Source organism: Lactuca virosa, chromosome 5 (genome assembly GCF_052849685.1).
Source record: "Lactuca virosa cultivar CGN04683 chromosome 5, Lactuca_virosa_CGN04683_v6, whole genome shotgun sequence".
Lineage (NCBI taxonomy): Eukaryota > Viridiplantae > Streptophyta > Magnoliopsida > Asterales > Asteraceae > Lactuca > Lactuca virosa.
In genome coordinates, this window is record NC_136430.1 from 138,353,893 (window position 1) to 138,370,420 (window position 16,528).

The window sequence follows — 16,528 nt, forward strand, 5'->3', positions numbered from 1 at the left end:
TAGATTGGACATTGAATATTAGTGTTCTTATTGTACTGTATATGAAGTTGTATACTACTACTATAATTTTATTTTGGTTTTGTGTTTACATCATTCTATTAAAAGGGCATTTTAGTCATTTTCGCTTGCTATGTTGCTTGAGTAGGATGAAGTATACGTAAAACCCATGTTATTTTTGTGATGAAGTATAGTTAATGTAATTAAAAATAAGTTTGTAATGAATTCGTTATTAAGGAAAATAATCTACATAGATTATATACTTTAACATGTCCGGTTAATGTAATTAAAAATAAGTTTGTAATGAATTTGTTGTTAATTATTCATTATATACTATGTTTTCAAGAAACTATACAGAATTTGATTAGCACAACTGGCTTAACCGCGCCCTTTTCTAGCATAAGCTTAAATTCGAGTCCGCTTGCCAGCAATATCAACTTTATAATTCATTTTTACATTTTTTAGCCATTAGTTTATGACACATATTACCAATTCAAAAACATTTCATTCAAACCATATCTTACAAATTCCACTGATCATAATAATAATTCATCCATAGTATAAGAAGATTAATTAAGCATACAACATCCCAACAAATTCCGTCACAAATTAGCTACGTGTTTTGTTCCATAGCAAAACAAGCAAACGAAATCATATTCCATAGCAGAATTCCCTAGCAAATACCTACGAATGGTACTTCCATAACAATTCAACTATGGAATTGGTTTCCGCCACAAACTCCGTTGTATAGTAACCACGATAATGAATTCCATAGCAGCAGTATAACGGAAAATGATTTCGTAACAAATGTCGTTGGAAAATTGCTACGAATTTTTGTTCCATAGAACTATCGGTAGCATAATACCAACAGATATGGAGTCGATAGCATTTTCCCTAGCAAGTCCTATTCTCGCTACCAGAAATAAAATCCGTAGACAATGTGGTAGCAACATTGCTATGGAACGACATTCCATAGCACGGTCCATTGTAGATTAACAACGAAAATACGTTCCATAGCGACCTTCCCTAACAAAATCGCGTTTTTCTTGTAGTGTAACGATCTCTCTAGTGCCTTTCTCTTCGTCCGATCCTTTCTCATAATCCTCCTTATGAACCCTCTTTTGGTTCCGCCTCGACTCCTCTGTTGGTTGTTTGCGATGTCTAGGTGTGTCGGTTGTGCGATAATGGGAGTGTCTAAAGAATTTATAAGATTAATAAAACATTTCGAATTAAAATTAATTTTTATGGAGGTGATCCTTATCGGGTCCTTCTATAATCATGTAGTGTATACAGATTATATATAACCAAGATCAAATAGACATTCGAATAAGTGATCCTACTCTAAGTCCACAACCAAACAAGGAACAGGAAGTAGAGCGAAGATCACAAATTCTAAGTTTATAAAATCTCAATTATATATAACCTTAACGTATACACTTAGAAATTATAGACCTACCAGTAAAGGTCTTTTAGTTTTCACATAAGTTATTTATAGTATCTAAAATACTCCTATAGAATTTTAATTGCATGTTTGATTATAGAGCTTCTTGGTATACGAGGTTGATAAGTTTTTAGACTTGTTATTGTATAGAACCATAAAATACTCCTATAGTATTTTAAACTTTATGTTTGGTTCTAGCATTCCTTTGTATATAGAGTTGGTAAGTTTTAGACTTGTTGCAACACCACTATCACTCCCAACACATGTTGGTCGTATCTCAAATAAATATAGTTGATCAGACTATATTTATCCTATATATGATTACATAACTGTCTAGGTTTGACTGTAGTGTCCAATATCCAAATACTTTTGTTTTATTCTTCTTGTGATACTTGTTATTATATATATATATATATATATATATATATATATATATATATATATATATATATATATGCACGTATGTATACTTTTATAAAAATATTGTTATATTTTAAAAGTATACTCTTGGTCAGAGTGTTTTTAGTCCCATTGCATTTGTAGTTGTACATCTTTTATGGGTTGATATACTTAGTTCACTATAAACAATGCTCTGATACCAATCTGTCACACCCCCAAACCGGAACGGCGGAAACGTTCGGGGGCGGAGGACGTCATGTACAGTATCACAACAAATGTATAATAGTAATCAAAGCAACAACAACCATTATATTGATAATGAAGTATTTACATCGTGTTCATAACATAGATTGATTGACTCCAAAAGTAAATAGCAAAAACAAAGACTTGAAGCTACTATGCTCCATCTTCTCGGACTCTATGCGTGTACCTCTCTACTAGTTTCCTAAGAATACAAGTGATTTTAAAAGTGTATCAACATTTAAGTTTGTGAGTTCATAAGTATTTTGTTTTAGAAAGTAAGTTCCTTGTTCCTTAAAAAATGTTCGCGTGTTTCTCCATAAAATCCTATATTTTCTTATTAAGTAATAACCATACAAGTTCCTTCTACGATTACTTAGTGTATAAAAGTTATATATAATTCAGATCGGATGGACAGTCGAATGGGTTGGTCTGCCCTAAGTCCACAACCAAACAAGGAATAAGAAATGAGGCGGAAGTCACACATTCCACTGTCTATCGGATCCTTATTATATATATCCCTAACGTATCCGCTAAGTAATCGTAGAGTTAACAATAAAGGTCGTTTTAGACACGATGAGTGTGTTCCTTTAGAAAATCCTATATTTTCTTAGTAAAATGGAATGTAGTTGGTGGTTGTCGAGGCCAACAAAATTAATAATCCTAAATCTTTTCCACTAAAATAGTGTATAGTGGTAAAGGGGTCAAATCCACGGATATTGGTTCAATTTGTTACTCAACGAAAATCTTTTTGTAAAAATACTAGAAAAATAACAATAAAAATAAAAATTGGGGGGTTTTGGTCTTTTTAAAATACTTGAAATAAAACTAGAATTAAACTAAGATTTAAATGGACAATTCAACAAAAATAAGAGTTTGATGTAAAATCAATAAGGGAAGGAAATGGTTGACTTAAGGTTTCCTCACTTTGACTTTTGATGAACATATCATTAGAATCCAATGGTGCAATACTTGTTTTGAATCCTTAATTTGGATATAGTAATCGAAGAAGCTTGTGATTACCTAGACTTTTCTTAGTAGTTAAAATGGTTAGAGAAGCTCATAACAATTTCCTTAGTCAAAGTCACAATTTCCATTAAGCATGTAATTAGTGAAAGTCAACTAGCATTAAGAATCAAAAAGTCACCAAATCCAAGAGGAGTCAAATGTTTTCACTACCATGTTGGAGAAAATGTTTTTATGATTGTGTGAAGCAAAACTAACACAAGAATCATTTGTTGCTTGCTAATTTGAGGATCCTTTACTTAATCAAGAAATTAGCCAACTAATCACCACAAACATATTTAAACTCATAAATAAAATCATACAAGTAGTAATAAGATGCTACTACACAAAACATTCTCATAAAGATTTAAGAACAAGTTCATGGAGTCTTCAACATTTAACAAATAATCAAAGGATTTCACCAAAGTCAACCAAGTTTAGTTGATCCTAGCATGGCTAAACTCAAGAAACTAAAACTAAAGTAAAATGTACCACACATGTAGCAAGATTTAGAGATGAAAAGATGATGTTCTTCAAGTGTTCTTGGCCTTCAAAAGTCTTCAAAACTCCAGAGAAAATGCTCCAAAATCGGATGTCCCAGAGTTTAGAAAAGTGGCACACCAACCTTCCTCATATAGCTCAAAACAAGAATTTCCGGAATTGCCCCTGCCAGGGGTTGCGCGGGTAGCCCGCGTGCTGAGTAGTCTTTTGTGATTTGGGCTTCCAATGATTTAGCCCACTGGCCCAGTTCGAGTCCACTAAGCTTGTAGTCCATAATTCTTCAGGTTTTCTACAATTTAAGCCCAAGATGACTATTCCAAATCATCCATAGCTCATGTACTCGTCTGATCATTAATTCTCGCACGCTTGAAAAATTCTTCCATCCTCGTTTAATTAAGAGACCATCTCCTTCCATGCTCCATCCATCTAAAGCCCATTTTATGCATCGACTCCATTGTCACCAAGTCCAATATCTTTGACATCCTCTAAGTCCAATCGCCCTCCATACGTCCCGAACATTCCCGCTCCACTAGGCCTTAAAACCTGCAAATATGCTCACAAAATTCGAAAGTACCCGAAATGGTCATAAAATAACAAAAATGAAAATATGCATGGAAATTAACTAAAATGCGAATGAAATGTGCTAAAATAAACTATAAAAATAAGTAAATAAAATGAAACTATCAGTAGTCTTAGGTCTTAAGACCAAAATATATGTGTTTCTTATGTTAAAAGAATGATATATGACACTTTAAATTCGTATTATTAAAGTGACAAATACTAGTTCCTACCATGATTACTTAGTGCATATAAGTTATATAAAATCAAAGATCGAAGGGACAGTCGAATGTGTGGATCTTCCCTAAGCCCACAACCAAACAAGGAACAGGAAGTAAGGCGGAAATCACACATTCCACAGCCTATCAGGTTTTCATTGTATATAACCCAAACACATCCACCAAGTATTCACCTCGACATGTAATTAATCGTATTTGTTTCCAAAAAATCCTATATTTTCTATAAAGATGAGTTGTAGTCTTTAATGTTCCAAGACCGAAAAAGTATAAGTATAAATGTCATACTTAGTTTGATAACCTGTAGTTTTATTAAGTAAAACTAGTTGAAGACGTGTTTGCCCTGTAATCTGGATGTGTTGTTAATACCCTACCATGATTACTTAGTACATACGAGTTATATATAATCGAGATCAAACAGACAGTCGATTGGATGATTCTGCCCTAAGCCCACAACCAAACAAGGAATAGGAAATGAGGCGGAAATCACACATTCCACTGCCTATCGGATAATAACTTTATATAACCCTTATGTATATACGAAGTAATCATAGAGTTACTACCCCTTAAGCTTGTTTGAAAATCATATTACTACGTAAATGAGTCGTTGTTTTCTCTATGTGAGTTCTTATAACCATACTAATATGACGGATATCCTGATACGACGTTCTTTAGACATCAGTATCGTTAATGACGTTTGTCACCCTAGATAACTATAGCTAACAGTCAGGGCGCGTGTGACAACCGTCAAAATTCGAGTCAGTTCTAGATTTGATAAACTTAGTTGAACATATAGGCACAACACATACTAAACTTAGTAACTAGAAGCTAAGTTATAACCTAGTAGAAACTTGGAAACAGATAGAAACAATGGATGGTGTACTTAGATTTCACATTGATATGTGAATTCTATAACTACTTAACTGTAGAGACTATCCATATTCGGGTCACTCTTTGACTCGAACACCTTTTCATGAATCATATACACACATTGTGCACTTGACTTAGTAGTAGAAATTAGGTCAAAGTCTCATAGAAACTTAAGTCAAAGTTGAATACTAGGACTAGTATACTTGATTCCTCAATTTCGCTTGAATCTCGGAATCACTACATAGAATGCCAATAAACCGGTAAAAATAAATTAGAAGCATTATTTCTAATTTGAATAATGGTTATGAAACTCAAAAATAGTTTAAAGTCTCAAAGATTCAATTTATTTTGATATCCAAAGATTTACAAACTCTCAAAAAAAACCCTAAATGCCCTAAAATCTCACATTTATAAACTTTAACCTTAAAATTATATGAAAATAATTATGAAGCTTCTAATATTATCTTATAATAATTAAAATTATGAAAATGAATTCAAGGAAAATAAAATTTAAACTATCAACCTTTATTCCTAATTAACAAGTTAAATCAATAATTTAATAAAACAAATCATGGGTTAATGCATACTTTATAAAAAAAATGGGAAAATTTATAAAATTTGAGGGAAATTTATATAAAATAAATGGAAGAGGCATAGTTGTCAAAAGCGCGATCCTGGTCGTAGGATCTTACGATCCTACGATCCTATGTATGAAAAACGATCTGTATCGTAAAATGATCGTATTTGGGTTAGGATCGCAGGTAGGATCGTAAGATCGTAGGTAGGATCGTAGGATCGAGATCCGATCCGATCCTACCTTTCCTTGAAATTTTTTTTTTTTTTTTTTGCAAATGAAATTTTTTTACCACTTTATGTCTTTTACCCTTACCAATATACAATTTATCATTTTTTATTGTGACTTATGACTAATATTTTGATGTTTTTATAACTTTTGTACGAAAAATTAAATGTTTGAAATATTCTTCATGATTAAATATTATAAATTAAAATTATATTTTATTTAGTGGGATCTTAGGATCTCGATCCCGATCTTGCAAAACCCAAAAACGATCCTAGGTAGGATCCCGATCTTGACAACCTTGGGACGAGGTGGGGAGTCTCTTTCCTCCTTGAAAATTCGGATCTCTCTCCCCATATCTCTCCTCTTCCCAACCCAAAATCATTCTTCTTCTCTCTCACACTCCATCTTCCCTCATTCTCTCTCATTTCTCTCTCACACTCTCACACACATTTTCTCTCTTCCTCCCTCTATGAACCACGAAATTTTACAGCAAACATGTCCAAGAACACTCAAGATACTCAAAATATTCATCATCTAGTGGTGTTCATTAAGATAGAACACGATTTCCTTTCATTTTCCTTCAAGTTTTCATGGATTTTCTTGCATTTCCTTGTTCTTCTACACCATTCTCTTAGAAAATTTGTGTGAATGTTCATTCACTTCAGTTTTGATGATGATGGTGTTATATTTTCACCAAAAACATCTTGCATGTTACAAAATGGTGAAGATCCATGACCTAAACCTAAGTCAAAACCATGGAAATGCACTTTTCTACACGTTTTGGTGGAAAATCACCACATGCATCCAAAGTTTTCTTTCAAAAAACGAATTTTGAACATTTCAAACTCATGAATGATCTTCAAACAAACATGCATGTGATGATCTTCAATCTTAGAAGCTAGATCATCAAAGTATGTTGTTAAAAGCTTTCAAATATGTTCATGAAAGATTTATTTCCAAATAAATATCTATAACTACTTTTCCGACCAAATCCGATTTTTCCCAGATTCCCATCAACAAGATAAGATGTTCTGTAAATTTCCAGAGAATAATTCATTTTTCTCGAATTATTATAATTAATGCAAGAAAATAGGGCAATAAATCATATAAAATAATTTCTGAAGTCTATAAATCCTAGGTAAATTCGTGGATGACCCCTATGCTAAATAATGACGCCTCATTAAATTTCATCTATTTTTGTTACTGTTTAGTATGGTTTTGAATTTTCTTTTTGTTTAGCTCCAATAAATCATAAAACCACTTTAGAAAAGGTTAAATGGCTACCTATTAATTTTCAAAGCTTATACTCTATGTGGAAGACTTATAAAAATATTTTCAGAATTTTTCATAATGCATTCCTATTTTTCCCCGATTTTTGTATTTATAATGGCCTAAAAATAGAAAAAATAGTTCTGCTCATCCAAAGTTAATGACAATTTACCAGAACACCTTGTAGTACACTAGGATGCTACATAAAAATGTTGATGATTTTTCTCTTCTGTATACTATTTTTCTTCTATTTTCCCAAGATTAGATACACTTAAACCCAATTTTTATTTGAATAAATGCACAAAAATCATAAAATTGGGTTAAACAGTTTAGAAATGCATTCTTATATTTTTCCCAGCTTAATAATGTTTAATAACAGTAATAAAAAAAGTTTGGGTAATTTTGGAAACTGTTTTCTATTTATTTCAATTTTTATTAGAATAAATGCATAAAAATCATAAACCTGGGTTAAACAGTTTAGAAATGAACTTTTATATTTTTTCAGCTTAATAATGTTTAATAACAGTAATACAAAAAATTTGGGTAATTTTGGAAACTGTTTTCTATTTATTTCAATTTTTATTAAAATAAATGCACAAAAATCATAAAATTGCGTTAAACAATTTAGAAGACCATTTTTATATTTTTCCCAGCTCAAGTATGTCTAATGGCAGTATTATAAAAAGATTGGGAATTTTTATCCTTTGAATGCTATTTTTCATGAATTTATATTGTTATGAAGGCTTAAAATTTTGGAAAGATAGTTAATCACATCAAAAATTCAAGGGAAAATTTCTGGAAAAACCTCTACTGTATTTAGAATGAAAATCCAAAGTTTGACAATTTTTGGAAACTTTTTGGTAATATTTTAGATTTTTAGGAGTTTAAAACACCTTTAAATGTATTGAAATACCCTCAATTAATATTACAAAAATATGCAAAATGATATCCAAAATTATCTTAATCACATGAGTTATAAAATTTCACCATTTCAGAAAAATGTTTGTAACTTAAAAATATTAAATTTTGACGCATTATTGGCATAATTCTATTGTAATAATAAGTATACTAGTATTAGATTTCAAGTAGAGACTCACTAGTGTGTAACATCGTTGTAGGAAAACGATAGTGGTACGAGTGGAGCGTAGTTCAAGGCACCATTTGCATCATCTCAATGCATAGTGAGTATTCACCACTCCCCTATTTTCGGTTTTTAAATGTTTTAGGGTGGAAAAGCATGTCCTAATCTATTTATGCTCGTTATATTTATTTGACTCGTATAAACTTGGTTGCTATATTTTGCATATTGTGAGTATTCACCACTCCCCTATTTTCAGTTTTTAAATGTTTTGGGGTGAGTATTCACGCTCTCCTCCAGGAGACTCCAGTTCATAAGTCGGGACTTCTGTTGGTACGCGAAGACATGTCTCACAAATCTTGCTACAACGAGTTCACGAGTAATACAGTGAAAAACCTTTTAGTAAATAAAAATGTAATTTTCATTTAAACATGTTTATGATGATAATCATTTTGAACTGACCCATAAATTATACCTATTATAATTTATATGTTTGTTTTCATATTATTTGTCTGTTATATATGTAATAAAAACCTCGTTATTTTAACAACTTTAAAAGTTTATAAGTTTGGCAATAACGTTTATTTAGAATTTTTGCATAAAGTGTTTATAAAGTATAATAAAACGAAATAAACGATTTATATTTTTAAACACAATTATTTCTTGTGTTTTATTTGTATTCCCCCCCCCCCCCTTAAAACATGGAAAAAACTTGGAAAAATATGGGTGTATGAACTCACCTTGTGTGCGTTTTTGACTAGATATCGAGATGAAAGCGGTGACCTTCGGGCTAGAATACGGGAAAGTGATCGTATCCTACGAGTATTTTAACACACGGGTGTGTGTGAATAAGATGTCTTAACAACACAAGTATTCTATAAACACTAAATAATTGAAGAATACTTACTTAAGCTTGTATCTTGTTTGGAAGAAGGAACGATCTTCTGGAGCTTAATTGCACTAAGATGAAGGAAAAGGGTTTGATAGTTGAGAGAGAACTGATGTAGTTTTCGTTTGCTGGAGAAGAAATGGCAAATGATCCTAATATTATATCTTGAGTAGGAAGGAAATATGAGGCGACTGCATTGGTAAATGAATCATATCACTTTGGGAACTTAAATTGGAAAAATATCTAGATATTATGGGAGTTTTCGGATGAAGCTATGTATGTAAAGAGGGGTTTTCGGACTTAATATGTTCTAGGAAATGAATTTGGTTTTCAGATGAACTAAATATATAGGAAGCTGTTTACGGTTCTACGCCTTTTGGTTTTCTCCCCAAATGGCCTTGGGTAGTGTTTTCGGACCAAGGCAAAACGAAAACACTAATTTAGAGCAAACTCCAAACCGTAAACCCCTTTATTAAATTGATTCCAAACCGTAAACCTTAAATGAATTAATTACAAAACGTAAACCCCATTTCCTTTAATTACTTTGGGCGAAAACTCATTTTGTGGTTATATTTACGGTTTAAACCCTTAGTCTTTCAACCTATGTTCATTTATACTACCCTAAATTAGCTTAGGTTTCAATCCATACTTCTTTGTTAGCTCTTTAAACAAGCCCTAAGGCTATAGATTATACAATGCAACAAGGATTGCAATGTAGTTTCACTTATACTAGGTTAGGGTTTAAGCTTTGCTAAGTCAAAAATTTCGAGTTGCGACAACATGTTGTTATCTGTATTGGTTGTGTGTGGTACTTTGGGGGAACTCACTAATATTTTGCTTAAAGTTTAAGTTTTATGTTTCAGGTACTTCAGATGACCGGGGGAAAAGCAAAGGCGTGATCATGCACATCTTTCTGATTTTTTATGATATTTGATTTTGGGATACTCTGATTTGAGTTTATTACCTTTGGAAACTATGTTTGTAAAATAATTATGATTTTTGGTTGGAATTTAAAAATAAAAACTTTATCTTGATTTTTGGGATGCTACAATATATATATATATATATATATATATATATATATATATATATATATATATATATATGCATATACTATTGTTTTTATGGATAAATACTTAACTTCAATGTGAACACTGAACATGTTAATTATAAAACAACAAATTCGTAACTCTTATGTAACATCCCAAAACTCATAGAAATTTTTTTTATTTTCAAATAGGAAAAACGTTCAATACATATATCATAAAAGATCATCAATGTCAAACATTGTTTAAAAAGATCATCAGAGTATCATAAAATCACAAGTATGAAATCTCTAGTAGATGCGATGCAATCATGTCGAGCCCTTCCCTTTCGAACTGGAAGTACCTGAAAATGTTAAACCACAAAGCTTAGTGAATTTCCCCAAAATTCTGCATACCATATAGATCAATAGGCCCAGCCCTGGGTTGTTTCAACCCAATACACATCAATGGACATAACCCTAGGGTATATTTCAACCTAATATGTAATAATGGGCTTATCCTAGGGTTTATCTCAACCCATACATATAATAATGGGCCCAACCCTGGGTGTATTTAAACCCAATCATAACAATGGGTCTAGTTCTTGGGTATCTTTCAACCTAAACATACATATAATAATGGGCCCAACCCTGGGTGTATTTAAACCCAATCATAACAATGGGTCTAGTTCTTGGGTATATCTGCTTAACCCTTCCTCTTCTCCAAATTGTCAAGAGAAACCCCTTTATGGAAATGTTGCAAAGGAGTACGCTGGGCGTACTGAAGAGTAGGCTGCGCGTACTCATTCGCTTTTAATAAACGCGGACTCCATGAAGTACGTTGGGCGTACTAAAGTTACGCTGGGCGTAACCGGCCCAGATGCAAAACCCTAATTTAGACTTGAGCCCTATATAAAGAAGGTTATGGCCTTATCCTCAGCCACCATTTGAGTGAGTGAAACCCTAAAAGAGAGCCAACCTTCGTTCTAAGCTTGTGTGAGTGTTTTTGGAGCTAAAGTGCCTTTGTGTGTTAGTAAAGAAGAAGAGGAGATTCTTGTGAAGGCTAGAAGTTGGAGTGCAAGCTTGGATCTGAGTTCTACAGAGGGAGAAGCTTCACTTGGAGGTAAAAAGCTCAGAACTTTCCTTGTTGTTATGGTTGTGTGCTTCTTGGACCAATTTTAGGGTTTTTGGTCCCAAGCTTGAGGCTTTATGAGTTGATGCACTCCAGAGCTTAATAACCTGTCCTTTTAAGTGTTTCTTGTGGTGGAGAACCATAAAAATAAGGCCTTGATCGTGTGAATCTACCCATGCATAAGTTATGACCACTTTGGGTTAAGAAAGCAAGAGTTTTCATGTGTTGTGGACTTATCAGCCATGCAAAGGCTTAAAGTTGTTAACTTTATGGAGTAAGAGATGTTAGGAAGTCCAGATCCAAGAGTTGAGCTAAGGTCTTAACGGGTTAAGACCCAGAAAATGGATTAAGCAAGCCTGATGGTACGCGCCGCGTAATTCCAGTACGCCCCGCGTACTGGGTTGAGGTCCCCGATCAGTTCCTTGAGTATTTGGGTACGCTGAGCGTACCAGGGGGGGTACGCCCCGCATAACTCCTTAAGGGGGTTTTTGGGCTAAGCATTTTGTTGGGCCTTGAGTGTTGGGCCGGGAGTTTGGACCTCATGTAATAGAGTCTTGGACTAGAGAAGTGTATGTATGTGCTTTGGGCCTTTGGTTTGGACTTGCCTTTTTGGTTGGGATTTGGGCCGTGTGAGGGGCCATTTATTATTGGGCCTTGGTGGGCCCAATGGACTTAGGGCATTAATGGGCGGATAGGTGGTCTATCTTTAGACCCAATAAGTGAGAGGTTGGACTTAGCTCCTAATTGAGATTATTGTGGGTTTGGCACAGAGTTAGAGTTCGGTGCATAGCAGTAGTGATTATAGGAGTTGTACTTCATCCGAGGTGAGTCTTCTCACTATACATTACCTAGAGTGGTATCTATGTGTAGACCGGAGGGTCTTGTGTGCTATGTGTATGTATGAGATTATGTGCATTGTGATATATGTATGCTATGTGTTGTATAGACCGGACCGGAGGGTCCAACGATATAGACCGGACCGAAGGGTCCAACGATACAGATCGGACCGAAGGGTCCAACGAGCTATGACCGGACCAGGGGGTCCAACGAGCTACGGGACTGGAGGGTTCCGCTGAGACACATCGACCGGGGGGTCGTACTGTAGCCTCGAGTGGCGTATGTGTTGTATGTGGTATTTTGGGGAACTCACTAAGCTTTGTGCTTACCGTGTTATGTGTTTTGTGTTTCAGGTTTTCTCGAGATCGCGGGACGGCACCGGCTTGATTATACACACCAGAGAAAGACTTATATTTTGAGGATCCTGGATTATTAATGGAGTTGTGCTCTGTAATTTGAATAAACGAGATTTTATACAATTTGTTATGAAAAGTATGCGGTTTTAAAATGAAAAATCTGTTTGAAAATTTACGGCGTTACAGATGACTCGCCTCAATCGATGGCCGAATAAAACTCACACTCGAACTGATGCTACAGAAGCTCCTCACACTAAACATATCCAAAACAACCCAAATAGCAATTAAGGTGATAATCCACAATCAAGGGTCCATAACATACTTCTCTCTTTCTAGGGTGAAAGACCATTTTATCCTTTCATGGCCATGATCCACTCAACTTGACCCAAAATCCAATTTTGACCAAAAGTCAACATCTATGGGTATGCCATGCGTACCATGCTCCCTCGAATGAAAATCGGGATAAAATCAGGCTACGCGCTATGTAGCCAAAATTACGCCCCGCGTACCCGCTCTGTTTGCCAATCTTCTCAATAAGTCCTTAATACCTTAAGACCAAATGTGTAACTCCCAGATCTGAACCTTTTGCAAGTCTAGAGTGATAAAGTTCCTGAATTTATGTCTTTTGCATGGCTTAACGAGGCACAAGATCAAATCCTAGTTTTATATCAACCTTTAATGACCTCAAACCCTTGCATGGATGAATGATAGCAACTAAGATCCCATTTTTATGGCATGTGAACCTCAAAAACAACAAGAAATGACAACCTTAAGCTCTTGAGTAGCTCTTACTATTAAGAACCAAAGTCATGGGACTAGAAACATGCAAACCAACAAGCTAACCTAGATCTATCCTAATGAACCAAAAGGTGAGAACTTTATACCTCCAGAAGTTGGCAAATGAGATGAACACACTGGATCTTCAAGCTTGAGCCACATCAATCCTCAAGGATTAGGTCTGGCAATGGAGCAGGTTTTGACCCTGATCCGATCCAAACCCTTAAGAATTATATGGGTTTGGAGCATAGTTTTTGATTCGTTTACCCGTTCACGACCCGTACCTGCTAACCCTTTTATTAAAAGGGTCGGGTATATATCATCACCGATCCGATCCATTTATAACCCGCCCCATAAAAATATTAGAATTATACGTTTATATTTTATCATGTCTAAAGTTTAATTTTAATTCTAATCGAAAGTCCAAAGAGAAAAAAAGCCAAAGTCCAAACTTTTTTTACATAGGACTCGAGGAGTCAACTTATATATGGTCTATTAACAAGAATCATGGTATCATTTCATTAATATTTCATCCAGCAATCACTAATTTCATTTATAAATCAATAAATTCATTATCAACCGGAAGAAAGTTTGTAATTGCTACTCTCTATCACCACATTCTACATTCAAAAATCAATCGGAAGTTACTACAATAGTGAATTTAATTCCAATCAAAAGTCATCGAGTATGTAATGCGTTTTCTAAATAAACATTTTTGTTTGATTATTCAAAAAACCTACAAGTTATGGGGCGGGTTTGGATATCTGCTGATTCGGTGGATAAGGGTATGAGTTTGATTATTCAAAACCCTGCGGGGTACGGAGCGGGTTTGGATTGGATTTTGAAATTTGTTAAACGGGTTTGGATCAAGGTCGATTCGCTCCAAACCCGCCCCATTATCAGGTCTATCAAGGATAGACTTCTCCTATTTCAAAATGCACCAAGAACACTTAAAAAGTTCAAACAAGCTCACAAGGGATTAAGGTTTTGAAAAGACTGCTTGGGAGAGTGGAGGCTAAGCATGGGGAGGCTCTCAAGAGATTAGAGCCTTTAAATAGAGCTCACGCCCCTCAAATTAGGGTTTGAGCTCTACACGCCTACGTCATGCGTAACCAAAGTTATGTCCGACGTAGGGCGAGAATCCTCTGCGTGCACTTAATGATTTACGCCCTGCGTAATTGCCTTCTACGCCTGGTGTAGACCCAGAATTCTCAATATATAAAACTTTAAATAGCATAAGGAAATATACCTGAGGAACGGGCATTACATCTTATAAAACATTTATTGAGAAAATATTCAAATATTTATTAATGAGGTATCTCTTGGTTGTAAAAGCATAATTTAACTCAAGAATTGGTCAAATGCAATGAAAATGACCTTTATACTTAATAAATTATAGCGTTGTACTTTCAAAAGGAAATTTATCAAAATGTTAAACTTTCTAATCTTCATCCAACTGTAACAATGAAAAATGATTTATATACAAATGACGTTGCTATTATTTGATAGATTTTTAAAAAAATGGAAGTACAACGCTATATTTGGGTTGTTTTTAAAGAAAATAAAAGTGTGATGTTATATTTAGCTATTTTTTCAAAATCGTTTTTTCATACGATGAAAGCATGATCATTTTTGACAAATTTAATATTCATTCTTGAATTGATTGTTGTATCTTCAAGACAGACCTATACCATGACAAATATTGCCTTTGGACTAGGGGTGTTCGTTTGGATGGATCGATTTTATCCAATCCAATCAAGTGAATCCAAATTTATTTCGGTTTTCAAAATATGGATCTGAATAGTCCAAACTAAATTCAAATCCGATCCGATCTGATCCAATTACAATTCGGTTGGATCGGTTTTTATAGTTCAATTTTCAAAAACCAAAACATTTTAAAACGACATATAATTATAATATTACCCAATTATACACAAGAAGCAAAAACAAATTTTTTAGTTGTGATTTGAAATTTATAAACAACTACTAAGAAGGTATATTAGACTAAGCGGAGTGGCACTCGCCACTTGCCTCGCCAGCGTCGCCAACCTCGCTAGAACACCGCCCCCTAGCCCTCGCTAGGGGGTCGCCACCGGAGACGTGCTAAACCTTTGGCGCGAAGAGAGAGATGGTGAGGAACGAATTTGATTGGTGGAAGTGGGGTTTGACCGAATTCAATTTTATAGTTTCATTTTGAAAAAACCCTAGCGTCCGGAATTAATCGAATTTGATTGGATGTGCATGAACGAATTCAAATTTCTCAGAATTTGGATAATGTGTTGGGAGTAAGTCTTTCACCTTTGTTAATCTTAAAGATCTTTCTGGTTTTGATCTTGAGAACCATTCTCAATGTTTAAAGTTTTATTATGTTTTTCAGTCTTGTTCATAGACTCTTCTGTTTTCAGTTTTAAAAAAAAAAACTGTTCAGATCATTAAGCTTTAGATTTGTTTCCATGGCTATGGCTATCTGCTGTTATTTTCCTGTGCACACCAGGTGTTCGATCATTTTCCTCTGTGAGAATACCACCGTGTAATTCAAATGAAAGCTATTAAAAATGCCTGAAATTGGTTGTAACAAAATACGAAGATTAGGAATTAGAGATGCTCCATGTGATCATGTCTGGTGGCTTCTGTTATATGGATTCAAAGAAACATTTAATCTGCTATAGATGCTCATGTCTTAATTACCTCTATTTTGATTTGATTAATCGGCACTTGTTGATGCTCCTGGCATGGTAAGAGGCCAAATGAACTTCAAGAGGTTATAAATATTGTGTCCTAAATTGTAGTGGTTTCATTTTTCATATAAATATTGTGGATTTTGATCGTGAGGAATCTGGAAATGACTCAAATTCCATGATCTAACAAAGTTCAAAATGTCATTGCTTGCAGAAAGTGTGCCATCAGTCTACCAAGTCATGAGGGTATTGCCATTTTTCGGAAGGTTGCAGCTTAAATGGTCGTGGAACATGTGATGTTAGATAAATGTAGTTGAATTTGGTCCCAGGGGTATTTTGGGAAAACTTTCCTAATTTAAGGTTTTGAGTTAGTGTAGGATTCTAAATGTAGTTGAATGTGATGTTAGATAAAATGTTTGTGTATTAAAATAAAGTAATT